The sequence below is a fragment of the Lagenorhynchus albirostris genome, chromosome 5 (genome assembly GCF_949774975.1).
Source record: "Lagenorhynchus albirostris chromosome 5, mLagAlb1.1, whole genome shotgun sequence".
In the NCBI taxonomy this organism is placed as follows: Eukaryota; Metazoa; Chordata; class Mammalia; order Artiodactyla; family Delphinidae; genus Lagenorhynchus; species Lagenorhynchus albirostris.
In genome coordinates this window covers 75,010,367-75,029,444 of record NC_083099.1, presented here as the reverse complement: position 1 = coordinate 75,029,444, position 19,078 = coordinate 75,010,367, and the positions used below count along the sequence as shown (strand labels likewise).

The window sequence follows — 19,078 nt, the reverse complement described above, 5'->3', positions numbered from 1 at the left end:
ATTATCACTAATGATTAGAGAAAAGCAAATCAAAACTACAATGAGGTACCACCTCACGCTAGTCAGAATGGCCATCATTTAAAAACTCTACAAATAATAAATGCTGGAGAGGGTGTGGAGAAAAGGGAACCCTCTTACACTGTTAGTGGGAAAGTAAATTGGTGCAGCCATTATAGAAAACAGTATGAAGTTTGCTCAAAAAATTAAAGATAGTTGCCATATGATCCAGCAATCCCACTCCAGGGCATATAACCAGACAGAACTATAATTTGGGGCTTCCCTGGTGGTGCAGTGGTTAAGAATCCGCCTGCCAATGCAGGGGACATGGGTTCGAGCCCTGGGCCGGGAAGATCCCACATGCTGCAGAGCAACTAAGCCTGTGTGTCACAACTACTGAGCCTGCGCTCCAGAGCCCACGAGCCACAACTCCTGAGGCCTGGACGCCTAGAGCCCATGCTCTGCAACAAAAGAAGCCACCGCAATGAGAAGCCCGCACACCACAACGAAGAGTAGCCCCTGCTCACTGCAACTAGAGAAAGCCCGCACACAGCAACAAAGACCCAATGCAGCCAAAAATAAATAATTAAAATAAATTAAAAAACTATAATTTGAAAAGATTACATGCACCCCATGTTCATAGCAGCACTATTTACAAGAGCCAAGACATGGAAGCAACCTAAATGTCCATCGATAGATGAATCGATAAAGAAGATGTGATATATATACACAATGGACTACTACTCAGCCATAAAAAGAATGAAATAATGCCATTTACAGCAACATGGATGGACCTAGAGATTATCATACTAAGTGAAGTAAGTCAAAAAGAGAAAGACAAATATCATATGATATCACTTATATGTGGAATCTAAAATATTGAATACAACACAAATGAACATATCTACTAAACAGAAACAGCCCCACAGACATAAAAAACAGACTTGTGGTTGCCAAGGGGGAGTGAAAGTGGGGAAGGGATGGACTGGGAGTTTGGGATTAGCAGATGCAAACCAGTATATATAGGATGGATAAACAACAAGGTCCTACTGTCTAGCACAGGGAACTATATTCAATAACCTGTGATAAACCATAATGGAAAAGAATATGAAAAAGTATATATATATATATGTATAATTGGGTCACTCTGCTATACAGCGGAAATTAACACAACACTTAAATCAACTATACTTCAATAAAATATTTTTTTAAAATGTGCCCTGTGAAAGACCTTCTTAAGAAGATGTAGCTTATCATAGCTACAGGCTGAGAGAAAATGTCTGCAAACCATATATCTGACAAAGGTCTTGTATTTAAAATATATGAAGAACTCTCAAATCTCAAAAGTTAAAAAAAAAACATTCTGATTAAAAAATGAGCAAAAGACATGTACAGACAACAAATAAGTACACACAAAGACGTTTAATATCATTAGAGAATGCAAATTAAAACTACAGTAAGATATCACTATACACCTATCAAAACGGCTAAAATAAATAGCAATAATAACAAATGCTGGCAAGGATGCAGAAAATCTCTTACATTGCTGATGGGAATGTAATATGATACACCACACTGAAAATCAGTTTAGAAATTTCTTATAAAACTAAACATGGGGGCTTCCCTGGTGGCGCAGTGGTTGGGCGTCCGCCTGCCAATGCAGGGGACACGGGTTCAAGCCCTGGTCTGGGAAGATCCCACATGTTGCAGAGCAACTAAGCCCGTGAGCCACAACTACTGAGCCTGCGCTCCAGAGCCCATGAGCCACAACTCCTGAAGCCCACGCACCTGGAGCCCGTGCTCCGCAACAAGAGAAGCCACCACAACAAACTGCCCGCGCACCACAACGAAGAGCAGCCCCCACTCGCCGCAACTAGAGAAAGCCTGCATGCAGCAACAAGAACCCAACGCAGCCAAAAATAAATAAAAAAAAAAAAACAAAAAAAAAAACATGGCCTCCCATTCAACCCAGGAAGCTCACTCTTGGGCATTTATCTCAGAGAACTATACATAAAATCCTGTACATGAATGTTCATAACCACTTTATTATTAATAGCAAAATACTGAATATACCAAAAGTCCTTCAACAGCTGAATGGTTAAACAAAGTATGTATTAATATACCATTATAAACCATTCTTGAAAAGACAAAATTATAGAGATGGAAAATATGTCACCAGGGGACAGGGAGGGATTTTGGGGTAGGGTGCAAATATAAAGGGTAGCAAGAGGGATTTTCTTTGTGGTGATGGAATAGTTCTGTATCTTCGCTGTTGTGGTAGTTACATGAATTTATACATAGGAGAAAATCACACAGAACTATAAACACACAAATGAATTAGGATTAAAAAATGGTGAGAACTGATTAAGTTTGGCAATTCAGATAACAGTAGTGTACTAATGTCAATTTCCTAATTTTGATGTCTTATTAGAGCTTTAGAAGATGTCACTATTGGGGGGAAGCTGGGTAAAGTATACACAGGACTCTACTATTTTTGCAACTTCCTTTGTGTCTATAATTATTTCAAAATAAAGTTGTTGCTGTTTTTTTAATTATGTGAGATGGGAAATAGACGGCAGAGATGCAGATGAAACAAGACTGTCCGTTAACTGCTAACTGTTGAGGCTAGGTCACTGGTATATAGAGGTTCATAATACTATTGTATTTTTCACCTTTTTAAATTTTTCATATTAAAAGGTTAACAGAAATATAACATGTTGTATATCAAAATATTAACAGCAGCTTCTTCCAGTTAGTGATTTTACTCTTTTTGCTAATACACATTTAAAATTTTTTCTATAAAATAAATTTCTTATATAAAACAATTTTTGAAGAAATCTTTGCTCATATAGTCTTTTGTCCTACTTGTTTTTCTCATTTTTAAAAAGTAGCACCACAGAAAAAAATTTTAAACTTAAAAACTCCACTGATAGTTCTAACAATACAGCACTTAATTTGAAATACCCAATTTAAATCTAAATACCCAATTTATATTTCACCCAATTACATGTCACCTGAAAGTTCGAATATCTTTTTCTAAAATTAACCAAAAGGATCTTGATGGAATAGATTTACAATCAGCACAATAACGGACCATTATAGTGATCTTCACAAAACAGAACAGATGTCTTAAGTTCAAGACACCCTAAGACATTTTAACAATTCCAGTTGGGTTTGCATTTGCATGTTGCCTACGGTATCATAATTAACTTCCAATTGTTTTGTTTTTAAATTGTATGTGGTCTTTTTTAATTTTTCAAACTTTTTTTTACAAAAGCAGATGCTGAAAAGGTTATAATGGTTACAAAACCATGCTAAAGAATTCAACAATGTGCGAATCTGAAAAAAGCAACAATAATTTAGTGGATACTGAGATTCCCATGATGCAATTTTTAAAATTTTAGCTTGATTATTTAAATTTATCAAGCAAAAATGGTAAAATACCATTTCCCTCAGTAATAATTAAAATTAATTTTAATTAAGTAAATTAAAATTAAATTATAATAGAAATAACAAAACCGGAACTCCACGTTATCTGTAGGATCTCGGGGTAAGTCACAATCTCTCTAAAACTCTGGTTTCCTTATCTACATACTGAAAGAGTTATACTTGTGTTTTGTTGTTGTTGTTGTTTTTGGTTTTGGCCACACCGCTTGCCGGATACTAGTTCCCCAACCAGGGATCGAACCCGCTCCCCCGGCAGTGAAAGCACGGAGTCCTAACCACTGGACCGCCAGGAAAGAGTTATACTTGTTAATCTTCCAGCTCCAAAATCCTATGTACTGATGCTCTAAAATATACTTCCTAACCTTTTACCCATGATCATTCTAATGACAACTCTGAGAAAAGATTTATAACCGATGTGATACAGAGATGCCAATTACATTACAAATAACTTTCATAGGCAGAATATTATTCTCCACAATTAAATCGGGGCTTCTCAACATCAACACTACTAACTCTTTGCACTGGATGATTCTTTGTTGTGGGGGTTACCATGCACATTGTAGGATGTTTAGCATCTACACACTAGATACCAATAGAATCCCCCCAGCGTGACAACCAAATACGTCTCCAGACATTGCCAAAACCACCTCTCGTGGAGAATCACTGTATTAGATTGAAAATTTCCAGAGTTCTTTGGAGACGGGAAGGAGGAAGAAGAGAAAATGTTTTTGTGACATAGGAGGAAAGGCATAAGAAAGGCTAGGAATGAACAAATTGTAGCTAATGTCGTGATAATAATGAAAATAGCAGTATATAAAGCAGAGGAGAAAATTCACAGGTATTCCATCTGTACCTCTGTAAACATCTTCAATAAAGAGGGCCAAAGGTTTTTTAATCTGAAATTAACATAATTCCTCCTCTCCCTAGCTTTTGTGAGGAGGCTAAACATTCTCAAGTTACCAACTAACTTGTATTTCAGTGTATTCTTCAAACACTGAAAATACCCACACGAAAAACACATCCCCCCACAGTTAAATACAATAAGCATCTATCTGTTTTAATCAAATGTAAATGTGCTACAAAATGCCATGAAAAGTAACACTGAGGAATATCCTCAAGTCCTTTATGTATTTAAATAAAGGCCAAAGACATTCAGTGTGGAGAAACTACATACATCTAAATGCTACAACAGAGATTAAACGTTCACACATTCACTTTCTGACTCTTCTAATACTCACTATAAAATCAACTCAGCCATATTTTCCACCAAACAGACAAATACCCAGTTTCCTTAGTCTATTCTTGGATAGGTCACCCGACTGGGAATAAGAGACCCAGAGTCTATTCCCAGCTGCAAACAGACTGGTAATCTCAAGCAAATTATTCACTCAGGTTAAGGTTCTACACCCATTTCACGCTGACAATACTGAAAATCTGCCCAGAAACAAGCACCGAGAAACCCAGGACTTCCTTCTGCACCCAAAGGACAACTGCAAACATATTTTTAGATTTCTTAAATCTAAAAATCTGAATAGGATTTTATTTATAGCAACATTTAACATACTTGAAATTTCAAAACTGTGTGGTGCCTTTACCAACTGCCCTTCATAAAATTAATAAGAAACGCTGTTTTTAATCACGCCATGCCCAATTGTGTAAAACTCTATATGCAAACTACACAAATCATAATTATGTATAACAAAAAAAGCTGTTTTTAATTCAAGCTCTTGGGAAGGGCTTTAACTTTTGCATTTCCTAACTATCTAGTTTTTAGTCTACTACACAAGTAGCTCTTTCCTGGCACTGTAATCAGTGCTTCACAAAGTCTGGAGAGCCAAAGTTTGCCCTTACAGACTAATTCTGGAAAGGCCTTAGGACTGTTCTTACCACTAAACATGCAGGTTTTAGTAGCGCCAATATACGGATACAAGCGTACATTTTCTTCTCTTGATACCAAGTAAAAAAACTGTCTAGTAGACCCAAGTTACCCGTCTGACCTTTTCGCACACCATAAAACTGTAAACACAATACAGTCCAATATAAGATTTGAAAAAAACAGGGTTAGGTCGGAAAGGAGGGTGTCAATTAACGTCCGTCGGCTCCTGCCGTCAGGCAGACACTTGTTAGCCGCCGAGAAGCCACTCACAAAGTTTGCCATCTCGCTGGGGGAAGCGGCCCCGACCGCGCCGCGGGCCCCGACCCGGAAGACGGGTGTCTGGAAGGCCCCACCGCCCGCCGTGGCCCGGGCGCGCCAGCCACCCCGGCAGGAAAAACCCCAGCTTCTCGGCGCTCCTCCGCTGCCTCCCTGCACACAGGCGCACTCACGCACGCACGCGCGCGCACACACACACGTACACACAACAAAAGGAAGCCGTGCGAGCCGCGTGCGGAGGTTTGCTCGGGCGCTCATGGAAGCCCCTCCTCCCGGCCCCCATCGCGCCGCGCGGGGCCTGCTCACTTGCTGGAGCGCCCCCCGAGGGCCCGTGGGTGCACGGATTCCCGAGGCCCGCGGCCCACCGGACCGACCCCGCCCGGCTTGGCTCTGCTCGGCCGCGCTCGCAGGCAGCTGCGGCTGCTCTGGGCCCACCACCCACTCAGCTCCGCCCGCCGCCGAGCCGAGCGCCGGCAAAATCCCGCCCGGGAGGGCCTGGGCTCCCAACCGGAGGGCTCCCTACTTGCCGGGTTTCTCAGGAAATAAAACTATTACACTTAATTATCCTTGGTAGAATTCCTCCCTACGTACCGTGGGACATGTAAGGCCCTTTCCTTACCGAACCACTATCAAAAGTAGTATCCAACAGAACACTCCTTACAATAAGAAATCTCTTTCAGTAACCTCTTCTTTAATCCTTCCTCTTCCTCTTACTTTTCTACACCTTAGTTTACTCATTTTAGTTTTCTCTTGCCTTCCTGTTTTCAACCTATGAGCCACATTTTCCCAAAAGAATAATCTTCCCTAAACCGTCTTACCAATTTTACCCCTTTGAAATTTACTTTTCTAATAGTAACAAGCTTTCTCGTAAATCCCTTCCATTACACCTCCCACTTTATACAAAACCTCTCCACAAGTAACTTCTATCATTTTACCAGCATCTACCAAATCAATTCATAAATAACTTTCTCAAATACTGCATTTTTTGTTTGTTCCTACATTCCCTCAAAGCTAACACTCTCCAACTTAACACACAAATTTGCTCCAAATTGCCCTCAAATTTTGTGAACCTATTCCAGAGGCACCAAAGTCACTGAAAAATCTATTTCCTAAACATACCCCAATAACTTAATGATCTTTCCAAATATTCTCTACCAATTCATTTGAATCACTCGTAACAAGACTACCATACATTTCCCCAAAGACTCTAATTACAGAACCTAATCAGATTAACACATTATCTCTACCATTATATGTATCTACACATGCAGGTGTATATGTATGTGTTGACAAGTATATAGGGGACCCTGCAAAACATCAAGTGTGTATTTCATTCTAATCCCTTATACATTGGCTCCTCTCAAATTTACAAGGTAAACTCCTTCACACCAACCAAGATTTTCAGGCATCCATCCCCCGTCTTGTGAAGTCATTTATCTATGTTAAATTAATGTATCATTTTAAAACATACTGTCTCCACTTCCACAATAATCATTCCTCACACTTTCCTTAAGATATCCATCATTAGTCTAACCCACACAATCCACTCAAATATTCAGAATATCTCCCACTCACCAAGGCCTAGCTATGTCTAAGGCAGGTCCCAGAAACAATTCTAGACTATTGGCAGATTACAGCAAAGTTGTGAACTGAATAAAGCGACATCCCTGGGCTGTCTCAGGCCTTCAAAGCTCTGGGTGGTCTCCATAGGTCCTTCATTATTAAATTTGGTGATTGACTAAATGTAGAAATAAAAGAAGAGAAAAAAAAAAGATGAATGACCCAGGGCTAGATTTTGGAACTAATTCTGAAGCAAAGCTGCAATAGGATGGAAAACCAATACTATATATTTTGTGCTTTGTCGTATTTTTCTCACTGCCACTAAATAAGCTCTCTCTCAGAAACGTGAAAGAACATCAAAAACCCTGATCTGAACAGGGAGGGTCATAAAGTATTATTTGCTCAGAGGTCGAAAGAGTTCATTTATCATGTGAAGAATATAATGCAAATACTAAGGATTTGAAGCATACAGTATTTTTCCCTTAATGGTTTAAAATGCCAGTTGCTGGGACCACAGCGAGGCACTAATGGAGAATCTCTAAAAGCAGTTAGGTAAGTACTTGAGAGTCAAGTCTTTGATAGTACAAGGGAAAAGTTGCCAGAAGACAAAGTCTGACAAAAATCAATGCTACTATGTAACTGGACAAGCAAAAGTTTGATAGCAGAGACACAAGCCAATGGATAAGAGGCCTGGTTTAGGTCTTAAACACCACCAATGGAAGATGATGAAGGTTTCAAGCCCTGAGGTGATAATGCTGAAGATTTAAAACAAAACAGGGACTTTCCTGGTGACACAGTGGTTAAGAATCCGCCTGCCAACGCAGGGGACACAGGTTCGAGCCCTGGTCTGGTAAGATCCCACATGCCATGGAGCAACTAAGCCTGTGCACCACAACTACTGAGCCTGCACTCTAGAGCCTGTGCTCTGCAACAAGAGAAGCCACTGCAGTGAGACGCCTGCGTACCACAACGAAGAGTAGCCCCTGCTCGGCACAACTAGAGAAAGCCCGCACGCAGCGACAAAGACCCAACACAGCCAAAAATAAATAAATTAATTAAAAAGAATAAAATAAAACAAAATAAAAAAAGAAGCAATGTTTAATTTTTAGCCATATTTTGGTTTTGGAATTGGCATGACAGCTCCTTTAGAAATGTTCAATAAATAATAAATAACTAGAAATAAGAAAGAATATTTAGAACCGCATAGCTATACAGATAATAAATGAAATGAAAAACCAGAGCAGGCCACCCTCCTAAGAACACTAAGAAATATATGAGATAAAAGTCATAGCCAAAAAAAAAAAAAAAGAAAAAAACTATAGAAGCCATTTTAGATCCCTTAGGACACCTCCTTTTACCATCCACCCCATTCTTTCCACTTTTTACCTGAACCTCTTTACATATACAAATTATCACCACACAATTTTTGCAAACAAAGTTTGATGTGCTTTTGAGGCACTCAAGTAGAGATCAAAGATCTCAATGTTTCTATCATTCATGTTATTTTTTTTAAAAGTTATGCATGACATACTATCACCTTTATAATAACATCAAGGATAGCAAGGATTGTCCTTACATGCACAGAGATGGAATAGGGTCCTGGCATTGTTTCCTAGGTAGCATTATGTTTTCTCCATATTTTCTCTGTTACAAGCTACTCACTGTCCTCTTCGGCTTACTCTTATTCCTATTCAGGGCAACTCCAACCTCCTCATTCATTTCTATCCATTTACTAGCTCCTATCAGCTTATCCATGTTCTATGTCAACAAACTACCCCGTGTCTTTTGCCTTTCGTATTAGTACACCTCCACCTCACCATTTTTTTTCTTTCACTGTCTCATTTCTAATCCACGAATATCTCTCAGTTGAATTTATCTCGGTATACTACACATGAATGGAAATGATTTTGCAAGTATAATTTATTTATAAAAAATTTAAAGAACTGGTGAATGTAACAAATCCATCTTTTTATCTCCATCACCATGCCACAACAACAATTCAGATCACTATCATCTCTTGTCTGGATACCTCCTCATTTTATCTCAAGCTTGGCTTTTCCTGAACAATCTGCTTCTCAGGACTTAGCTATCCATTCTCCTACTCCTTCAGCTTGATAAAAGCACCAACTGCTTCTTCTTGTTCCACAAGGCCACTCCCGCTGCTCTTCTATCACTAAAAAATCTCTTTGCAGTTCACATTACTCAAACCATTCCACCTGCAACACCTACCAGGTTCCAGAATCCTTCCCACCTTCTTTCCCCAAAGACTTCAATTCTACTTTGTCCCATATTCAGCCATTATCCTCAGTGACTGAGGTGTTGAAGAACTGCACGTTGACCTTCCTAAACTCCTAAAACCTTCATCTGCACTTCAGCCACCCACACATATATACTGAAAACAGATCATCAATTGGAAGTGCTGTACCACTAGGATTGTAACTTCAGAGATCTTTTTTTTTTTTAACCACAACTACTTTATTTTCTAGGTCTACATCTGCTCTTCACCTCCTTCTGGCTTCATTTATCTCCCTACACAGTTTAAATCTGTCCATCAGCCATTTTAATACTGCCCTCTCCAGAATATCATGACGTCCCATTTACATTCACCATGCATCTCCCCAAAGAGAGACAACCTTCACCATCTGTTTTTTCGCCACCTACACACTAGGTGTTAAGCGCCACCAGAAACCTATGAAATCTTCTACAACTGACTTATTCTAAATACAACTCTCCATCTCATTGACTAATCCAAATCAGTTTCATATCATATCTTAATCTCATCAAATACTCGATCTCTTCCATAAAATTCCCTCAGATCACAACTTCTCCACCTGTAATCAAATCTTCTTTATAGCTTCTAAAATGCTGTATCTTTTCATCCATCTGTTACTTCTTGCCTTCAGTTTCAGAAAAAGAGTTGTTCCTCCTTCCTAAAATAAATTTAATACAGTTCCTATAGCCGATGCTTCCATATTCTCCCAACCCACTTAGCCCTTTAACCCTATGCACTCTGGTCTCCAAATTGCTCTCTTGAAGACCAAAAAACAATTCCATGACCAAATCCTATGACCCACCACCCAAGTTCTTATCCTCTCTTTGGCAATGACACTTGAACCACCTCCTTTGATTTACATCACTGTAACACATGATTCTACTCTGGTCTCTGTAGTTGCTTCTTCTCTCTCCAGTGATTTCTAGTCCTTTTCTTAGCGCAAAGAGTGGGTATTTTTCCCAAGTTCTGTCCTGGAGCTATCTCCAATTCTCTCCCCCTCAGGGTTTCATCCCTTACCCTGTTTCTACATTTTCTATCCTCATCTGGATATCTTCCCCCCCGAGCTCCCCAAAATAATTTTTAAACCATCGCCTTCTGCTACAATCTAATTTATTCCTGAGAAATTAGAATATATAATTATTGCTTTTACACTAAATTCTTCAATTATTGCTTCAATTAACACCTCAATCATTAATCCAGATAATTTTACGGCCATCAGCGCCCTACCAAACCCAGAATTAGTAGCTTCAATTACCGACTCTATGTACACATTCCCAAATCTCCACTGGAACTCTTTCCTCAGCCGAAGCCAATATTTTTAACTCTAGCTAGATAACTCTCCTTAGATACTTCCACTGGTGCCTCCCATACTGGGCAATGTGTCTTAAAACCAAAGTAGCCATTCTTCCCCACCAAAATGGTTCTGCTAATGGATCCAATAATTTCTTTTAACGGCACCACCATTCTCACAGTCATCCAAACTAAATGTCCTGGAGTTTCCCTTAACTTTTCTTTTTCTCTTTTTCTTCACTGTTTCCCAAAAACCCATTTGCCATCAAATCCTTCAATTCTTTCTTTGAACTATTTCTTACATCAATCCCTTTCCTTTTATTCCCACTACCACTATCCCAACTTAGATTCTCAACACTTCACACTTCTGTCATAGTCTTCTAGTTACTAGGTTCTCCTCATTGCAAAAAACAGAGAAAAAAACAAAACAGGTCACCAGATTAGTATTCTTAAACGCACTCAGAAATCATCAGTGGCTCTCCACTACATACTGAGTCAAGTTAAAACTTTATATTTCCAAAAAGTAGAAACTACTCAATTTTCCAACAATCATGAAATGGATAAATACACTGTGGTATATTCACATAATGAACCCCACAGAGCAATGAAAAAGAATGAACTACTGCTGCACATATCATGGGTGAATTTCACAGACATATGGTGAGCACAGGAAACCAGACACAGAAGTATGATTCCACTAATATGAAATTCAAAAACGTACAAAACTACTCTGTGTGATAGAGGTCAGAACAGTAGTTACTTTTGTTTGAAGGAGAGATCATCTTGGAGGGGACACATGAGGAAACCTTCTGGGATGTTGGGAATGTTCTTTGTATTGAACTGGGTGGTGATTACATCAATGTAAACCTAAAAGAAAAAATTAACCTGTACTCTTAAGATTTGAGCATTCTTTTTTTTTGAATTTTTATTATTATTTTTTTATACAGCAGGTTCTTATTAGTTATCTATTTTATACATATTAGTGTATATATGTCAATCCCAATCTCCCAATTCATACCACCACCACCACCACCCCACCCGCTCCACTTTCCCCCCTTGGAGAGCATTCTATATAAGTTATTTCTCAACAAATTTTTAAAAACCAGTTTGGTCTGGATTTTTAGATGTCTACTTTACAGCTTTATTTTCTCCTCCATTCATCAACATGAACCCTAAATTACAGCTAATGTAGACCACCAATCCCTCAGCATATCCAGGATTTTTCTCATTGTCACTCATATCACTCCTTCCCCTTGGAATGCCAACCCTCATCATGCCTACTATAATCCTATTTATCCTTTAAGCTCTAAGCTACGTACCAATTCGTCCACAAAGTTGAACCTGCCATAGTACTTCTGTCATAGACATATGTGTACATATTTTTGTCCCTGGATAAGCTCCTGAAGAATATGAACATGTTTATGTCATATATAAATGTGTATCCTTCACACTGCCTACCACAGAACCTTGCACACAGTAAGTATACAAAAATATTTCCTGAATTAATAAATCCTGGCAGACCATCAAAAGCAACCTCCAATCTAAACCCTCCTTCTCAAACCTATCTCTGTCTTCACTCACAATGCATTCCTCACCCTACATATTTAATCATTCAGCAAACTGAGGACCCACTACATGCAAGAAACTGTAACTATCTATTCTAATCTACCCTACCAAACTACCCAAAGATGTAACCCAATTTCAGTTGCTGCCTTTTGACTCTTTCCCCAATTTTCTAGTCATCTTCCCCTCCTCTCTCCGTCTAGTCACATCCCACCCCCTCATTTCTAATCCTCCTGCTATCAAACTAATTCAAGCCCTTCTTAGTTTCTCCTGTAGCCTCCTAACTGGGCTTCTCACCTGCAAATACTCTACCACCACACTGCCCGCAATCTATCCTGTATGGTATAGCTATCGTCAGATTAAGGTATCTAATATACAGTCCTTGATTCAATTCTCTACTCAAAAAAAGTTCAGTAGCTCTACGCGCGCTTTAAATCCTAGACTAACATATTTTAATCCTCACAGCAACCCTTGCCAGAAGGTATAATGATTATCAATTTCCTGATGAGAAAACTGAGGCTCAGGAAGGAAGTAATTCTCTCCATAATCATAGTGGAGGTAAATAGAAGGGACAAAACTAAAACCCAGCTTGTTTGCTTACCAAGCACAACACTATGTCACATCAAATACAAACTACTCAGCTTAGCTTTCAAGGCCATCCATTTTCAACCCAACCCCAACTGAACCTTCCTATCTTATATCATGAACTGTGTTCCAAACTACAGGTTATGATCAATTATTTAGTTCATCGTGAAATCAGTTTAATGAGTGACAGCCATCTTTTCTTTTTTTCTTTTTAGCCAAACAGAATAATAGAAAACATAGAGTGCATCCAACATGGTAAGGACAGTTATTGTTATTGAAACCTTTTGTTTTATACATATACACAAACATTCATACATGCCTACGTTAGGTCAAGATATGACATGTTTTCCTTACTGTGGATCATAGTAAAAAAATTAAAACCAAAAAAAAAAAAATTAAAACCAACTCACTATTCCTCACATCTCGTTGGCTTCTCGCCTCCATGCTTTTGCTTTTGCTAATCCCTTGGGGTTGGAATGCTTTCTAATAATTTCTGCCAGTCAGAATCCTGTCCATCCCTTCAAAGACTAGCTAAAATGCCACTTCCATGCTACTAAATGCAGTCCCAGGTTTTCCCCTAATCAAATGTTTTTTCCCACCTTTTAACTTAAGTAACATTATTTTTCTCATAATACATTTGTGATCATAGTGTAGTTATTTGTGCCCAAGTCCAGCCCCTCTATTAGAATATAAATCCCAAAGGATGTATCTCTGATTGCATCTAACAGTGCTTGTGCATATAACAAATGTGCATTACCTGTTGACTAAAAAAACTCATCCTATTATTTTCTGAAACCTCAGTTATAAATCAAAATCATAAATAATTTCCACTACATTCCAAACTTCTGAAACTCTCATCCTTCAAACAGTCTTACCATCTTCCTCCCAAAATTAGCCATTTCCAATAATCCTCTACCTTCAATCTTCCCTTGCTTTCCTCTAACCATAACCTGTCATATATCAATAACCTTTTTCTTCTTTCAGAAACATACATTCCATCAAATAACACCTTTCCTTCTCCAATGCTTATCTTCCACTTTATTCTTAGTTCTCTAACATCCATAATGATAGGTCTTATACTCTTTAAACAGATATTTCTTTCATTTTCTCTTCAACTAGACTTCAGTTATTTCAATTCATTTATGGTATACATATTTTTGTCAGCCCCATTAAACCCTTTGTAGAAAAAGGCAGGTTATGAATAAATAAACTGAAACAAACAAAACATATAGATAATTTAGATAAATTACCTCAGACACTTTCTCATTCATTCATTTATTTATTCAACAAGCATGTGTCTACTGGACACATGTCCTCAATTCTCTTGTCTATTCTATCCTGTAATTCAGAAAGCAACTTTGAGAAAAGCATGCAGGAAACAGAGCCGAGTTGACTCATACTCTTCACTCACAGAGACCAAGTCATTTGTGGGGTACAGGCTCAAAAAAGGAAAAACTACAAGTTATACTAGACATAGATGGAAATAGAGCTGCTCCCCGCCACCAGTTGTTTCAGGGGGCTCAAAATCTACCCAGCAAAGGTGAATTTGAAAAGGAACCAACCAGTAGGAGTAGCTAAAATGAAATAGGCAGAAAGCCTTCAGACAAAAATAGATCCAGACTCTAGGTTCATTCTAGGGCTGCAAGAGAAATTTGGAGCAATTTAGCTCCTCTCCTGAGATCCCTAAGAAATCCTTTCAAATATCCAGCTAAAGTACGGTACACTTAAATCCTTTCCCCAAACCTTAGCCAATACTCATTTCTCCATTCTCTGAACTCCTATAGCACTTACCGTCTATAAAACTCATGTGGGAACTTAATCATAAACTACCTTGTTCACAGTAATGAACTGTTAACAGAGCCAGAATTTATTTACATATTAAAATCAGTGTGGTCCTCTTTAAAATAGTTACCTTGGGAGGCTACCACTTATTTATTCACTCCATCTATCCAACCATCTGATGCATTTAACCAAAATTCATCTAGTGCCTAACTAACTACATGTGAAGCTATTGCCACTGTTCAAAATATTTCCAAATTCCTCTTTGGGAGTACTTTCCAAAGTTAGTTAATAAGTCAATCAAGAAAATAATCCTGGGCTTCCCTGGTGGCACAGTGGTTGAGAATCCGCCTGCCAATGCAGAGGACATGGGTTCAAGCCCTGGTCCGGGAAGATCCCACATGCCGCGGAGCAACTAAGCCCGCACGCCACAACTACTGAGCCTGCGCTCTAGAGCCTGTGTGCCACAACTACTGAGCCTGTGCTCTAGAGCCCGTGTGCCACAACTACTGAGCCTGCACTCTAGAGCCTGTGAGCCACAACTACTGAAGCCCGCGCACCTAGAGCCCGTACTCTGCAATAAGAGAAGCCACTGCAGTGAGAAGCCTGTGCACCGCGACAAAGAGCAGCCCCCGCTCGCCACAACTAGAGAAAGCCTGCACGTAGCAAGGAAGACCCAATGCAGCCAAAAATAAATAAATAAATTTTTTTTAAAAAATCGTCCCCATTTCTGTGACTAACTAAATTTAAACCAAAACTATTCTTTATTCATGTTACTTGATACTGACAGATCTTCAACATTTCTAAAAATCAAATCTTTCAAACTAAAAAGATTTGTCACCAATGAGACCATTCAGAATAACACTATGCCTTGCATTACTTGTAACTGTGCCATCCTAGAGGGATTATGAACTCCTAGAGAATAGGGACCATGTTTTACTCACCTTTATAGACTCCCTCCCCTCAAGAGCACACAATAGGTACTCAATATATAAGTAAACTGTATATAATGTGCTAGACGATAAATCAGAAAAGGTGTTCGAAAAATGTTTTGAATACTAGTACTGAAAGTGACTACCAAAATACAAAAATCCTCATTTGGAGGTACTGTATACTTTTGATACTTGTTTTAAAAAATCAATTTTCTGAAAGAACTGAGGATTGTGGGAGAGAATGGAGGATTGTGGGAGAATGGAGGATTGTGGGAGAGATGGGAGGAATGTGGGAGAGAAACAATTGTGGGAGGGAAAGAACTGGAATATAATAGGGAATTTGGAGAAAGAATGGGTAATTTTGTAAAAGAAGGGGTAATTTTGTGAAAGAAGGGGTAATTGTGATAAGAGTGGCAAGAAAGGGAATTTTGGGATACATGCGGAATTGTAAGAGATGCAGATTCTGGGAGGAAAAAGAATAGTGGAAGGGACAGGGAATTTTAGGAAAGAATGGAGAATTGTGGGGAAAACGCAGACTGTGGGAGAGCCAGGGAACTGTGGGAAAAAAGAAAAAAATCAATTTTCTGAAATCTTACACTGTTATAGAATTACTTCACAAATGTCTTCCCTAAAAGAATAAAAATACCACAAGATCCTTGAGGGAAGAAACTTCATCTAACATTTTTTTATTATTCTAAAAACAAATTAAATCAGACAGATTCTTAAAACAGCTAAAGATCTCTAAAGAGTCATTTAGGCCTAAGGTAAGAAAATCCAAATTAAACCAGCCCCCAGCTCCAGACCAGATTTACTCAGATTAAACTAGCCTCAGATTAGAAGAGAACCTTTGGTCCCACCCATTAGGTGTTTCTGCAGGATAGTTCCAGTTCCATTCTAATCCATTCTGCCTTCCCTTATATCTAAAGGCCTTCCCCAGTCAGATATCCCTTTGTCCTTCACTATCTCACATACACACACACACACACACACACACACACACACACACACACAATTTTGTCTGCAATACCTCCATAGTGCTCAGCAATTTCACACAGTCCCACCACCATCAGTAATGGTGAACACTACTTTCTATCAAGCATTCAACAAGTACTTACTAAGCACTTAAGAATCAAGCTGGGACTTCCCCGGTGGCGCAGTGGTTAAGAATCTGCCTGCCAATGCAGGGGACACGGGTTCAATCTCTGGTCCAGGAAGATACCACATGCCACGGAGCAACTAAGCCCATGCGCCACAACTACTGAGCCCATGTGCCACAACTACTGAAGCCCATGAGCCTAGAGCCCACGCTCCGCAACAAGAGGAGCCATCACAATGAGAGAGGCTGAGCACCACAAGGAAGAGTAGCCCCCACTCGCCACAACTACAGAAAGCCCACACGCAGCAACAAAGACCCAACAGAGCCAAAAATTAATTAATTAATTAATTGAAAAAAAAAAACAAGCTGTTGTGAGTTTCCCCAGAGATTAAGGAAAGTCTCAGCTCTAGAGCAGGTTACAATCTAGCTACCTTTGTAAAACAAAGAGAAATAATTCTCATAAACTAATATAAGATTTAGCACTGTATAATCAACATGTGAATGCTGTTCTTATTCAAAGTAAGGAAGATTCTCAAGAGGTGGGGTTACTTAAACAAGACTCTTGAAAAGAGGAGCAATATCTTTCTTTCTATACTCCCAATATCTGTCACCCTGACTCAGGGACGTTGTACCTCATACCAAATTTCAAAAACCAATATTTTATGAATCTATCATAATACATGAGCAGCATGCTCTTTTCCACCGTATCCCCAACTTATTAGTGACTTAAACATGTTAATTTCCTTAAAGACTGCCACAAATCTGTCTCACCACTGTAAAAATCTCCTTCACAGTCAACCATATCCAAATGTTCTCAGAATTCTTTACCTTTTCTTCAGCCTCCCACAAAATTATCACCATCTCCATCATACCCTGTCCCTCATCCTTCTCTCCCTCTTATCAAATTTCCCCATCCCTCCCTCTCTCCTCCCCAAAGAAGAAACACATATTCATACCAATCCATTCCTTCCTTAACATAAGAATTGCCACAGAAGCCTGGAAAGAACAATCAAGGATCATTTTAATCCATTCCCAGACTCCCCACACTAAAACTCTCCTGAGGACTATCAAAGAATTCTGCACAGTTGACCTGGTAACTACTTCCAAGATGAACAACTATCACTGCCAAGCAACTTCTCCTCATCTCTAACCAGCAACACTTACGCTGCAAAGATGCTATTTCCTACAACCTAGTCTTTCCTAAAGGTCCATCCATCAAACTTCCCTTAATCATATCACCCAGTTTTTCCAGTCTAATTTTAAATGTTTTTCTTTAAGAATATTAAAGATATAAAGACATCAAATTAAAAAGCTAAAATAGTAACTATCAAAGTTTGAATAGGAGAAAAGGTATAATGACAGTGACACAAATCCTTTCCACTCATAGTAAGAAGTCTCTTGACTCCTCTTTTAACATCATTTTGATCAATCGAGAAATAAGAGTACATGCATATTACTTGGAGACCTAGAGAAAAGCATGATAAGAATTATAAAAATTAATGATTAAAAGTAGTCTCTGGAAAGTGGGACTGCAATGGACAGGTGAGACAGGGGTTATTGCTTTTCATTATAAGCTCCCTCAGGACAATTTTTTAGATTATGTACATGTATCATTTCATATAATTTAAAGGAGAGAAAAATGATATACTTTATTTAAATCCATTAAACTTACAAAAATTAAAAGAACTGATAATATACAGTGCCAAAGAGGGGGAGGAAAACAGACCTCTTCATACTATGATGACAATAAAAATGGGTACATGCTACTATGGAATATATTGAAGCCCTTAAAAAGAACGAATAACTCCAAATGTACTGACATGGAAAGTTTTCCAAATCTTTTAAAAATAATCCTGGATTATTTCTATAAGAAAAATTTTAATAAAAGCCCCTATCTACTCAAATGCTAAATTATTCTCCTTTAGAGTTATTTGCTGAAAGAATGAATGATTGAATTTTCCCATCCCTCCCCCAAATTTCTGTCTTCGCCTTTAATCCCTCCACCCTCTATATCCATAAAAGGGTTTTTCACACTACCCTCTCTTCAGTTTAAATAATTAACATAACAACGTAATGTGTATGTAGTCTTTCTTAATAATATAAAAGGTGACTAATTTTCAGATACATTTTAAGGGTATGGTTCTAGCCCAGAGTTCCCTCTTCAAAATCCAGTCTGGTGTGAGCTCAGCAAATCCAACAGCCTGGGTACATTTCCTGATAGGGAAATGCTAGTACTCCCTCCAACCTGGCTCTAGAATCATCCAGTCTCTTCAGGTTCTCCTAGATCTCAAAACAACCAGTCCTGACCTCCTTGCAACTTAAGACCAAAACAGATATCCTAATCCTCCATTCTGCAGGCCCACACTTTGTAGGCTGATGTATTTTCTTCAATACCACCATGCCTC

The 19,078-nt window shown here is 38.8% G+C and overlaps 1 protein-coding gene across 6 annotated transcripts in view; it reads right to left on the bottom strand.

The window, feature by feature from the left end:
- The window catches only part of ZNF148 (zinc finger protein 148), a 155,472-nt gene that overhangs the window by 105,278 nt on the left and 31,116 nt on the right, over window positions 1–19,078 (bottom strand). The window contains exon 1 of one of the 6 annotated variants that reach the window (XM_060149304.1): window positions 5,591–5,679. The exons of 4 other annotated variants lie outside the window; for them this stretch is intronic. The gene's annotated coding sequence lies outside the window, so the exon portion shown is untranslated. Of the gene's footprint in view, window positions 1–5,590; window positions 5,680–19,078 lie in introns of those variants that run through there. One more of the 6 variants, XM_060149301.1, reaches the window with a different exon arrangement.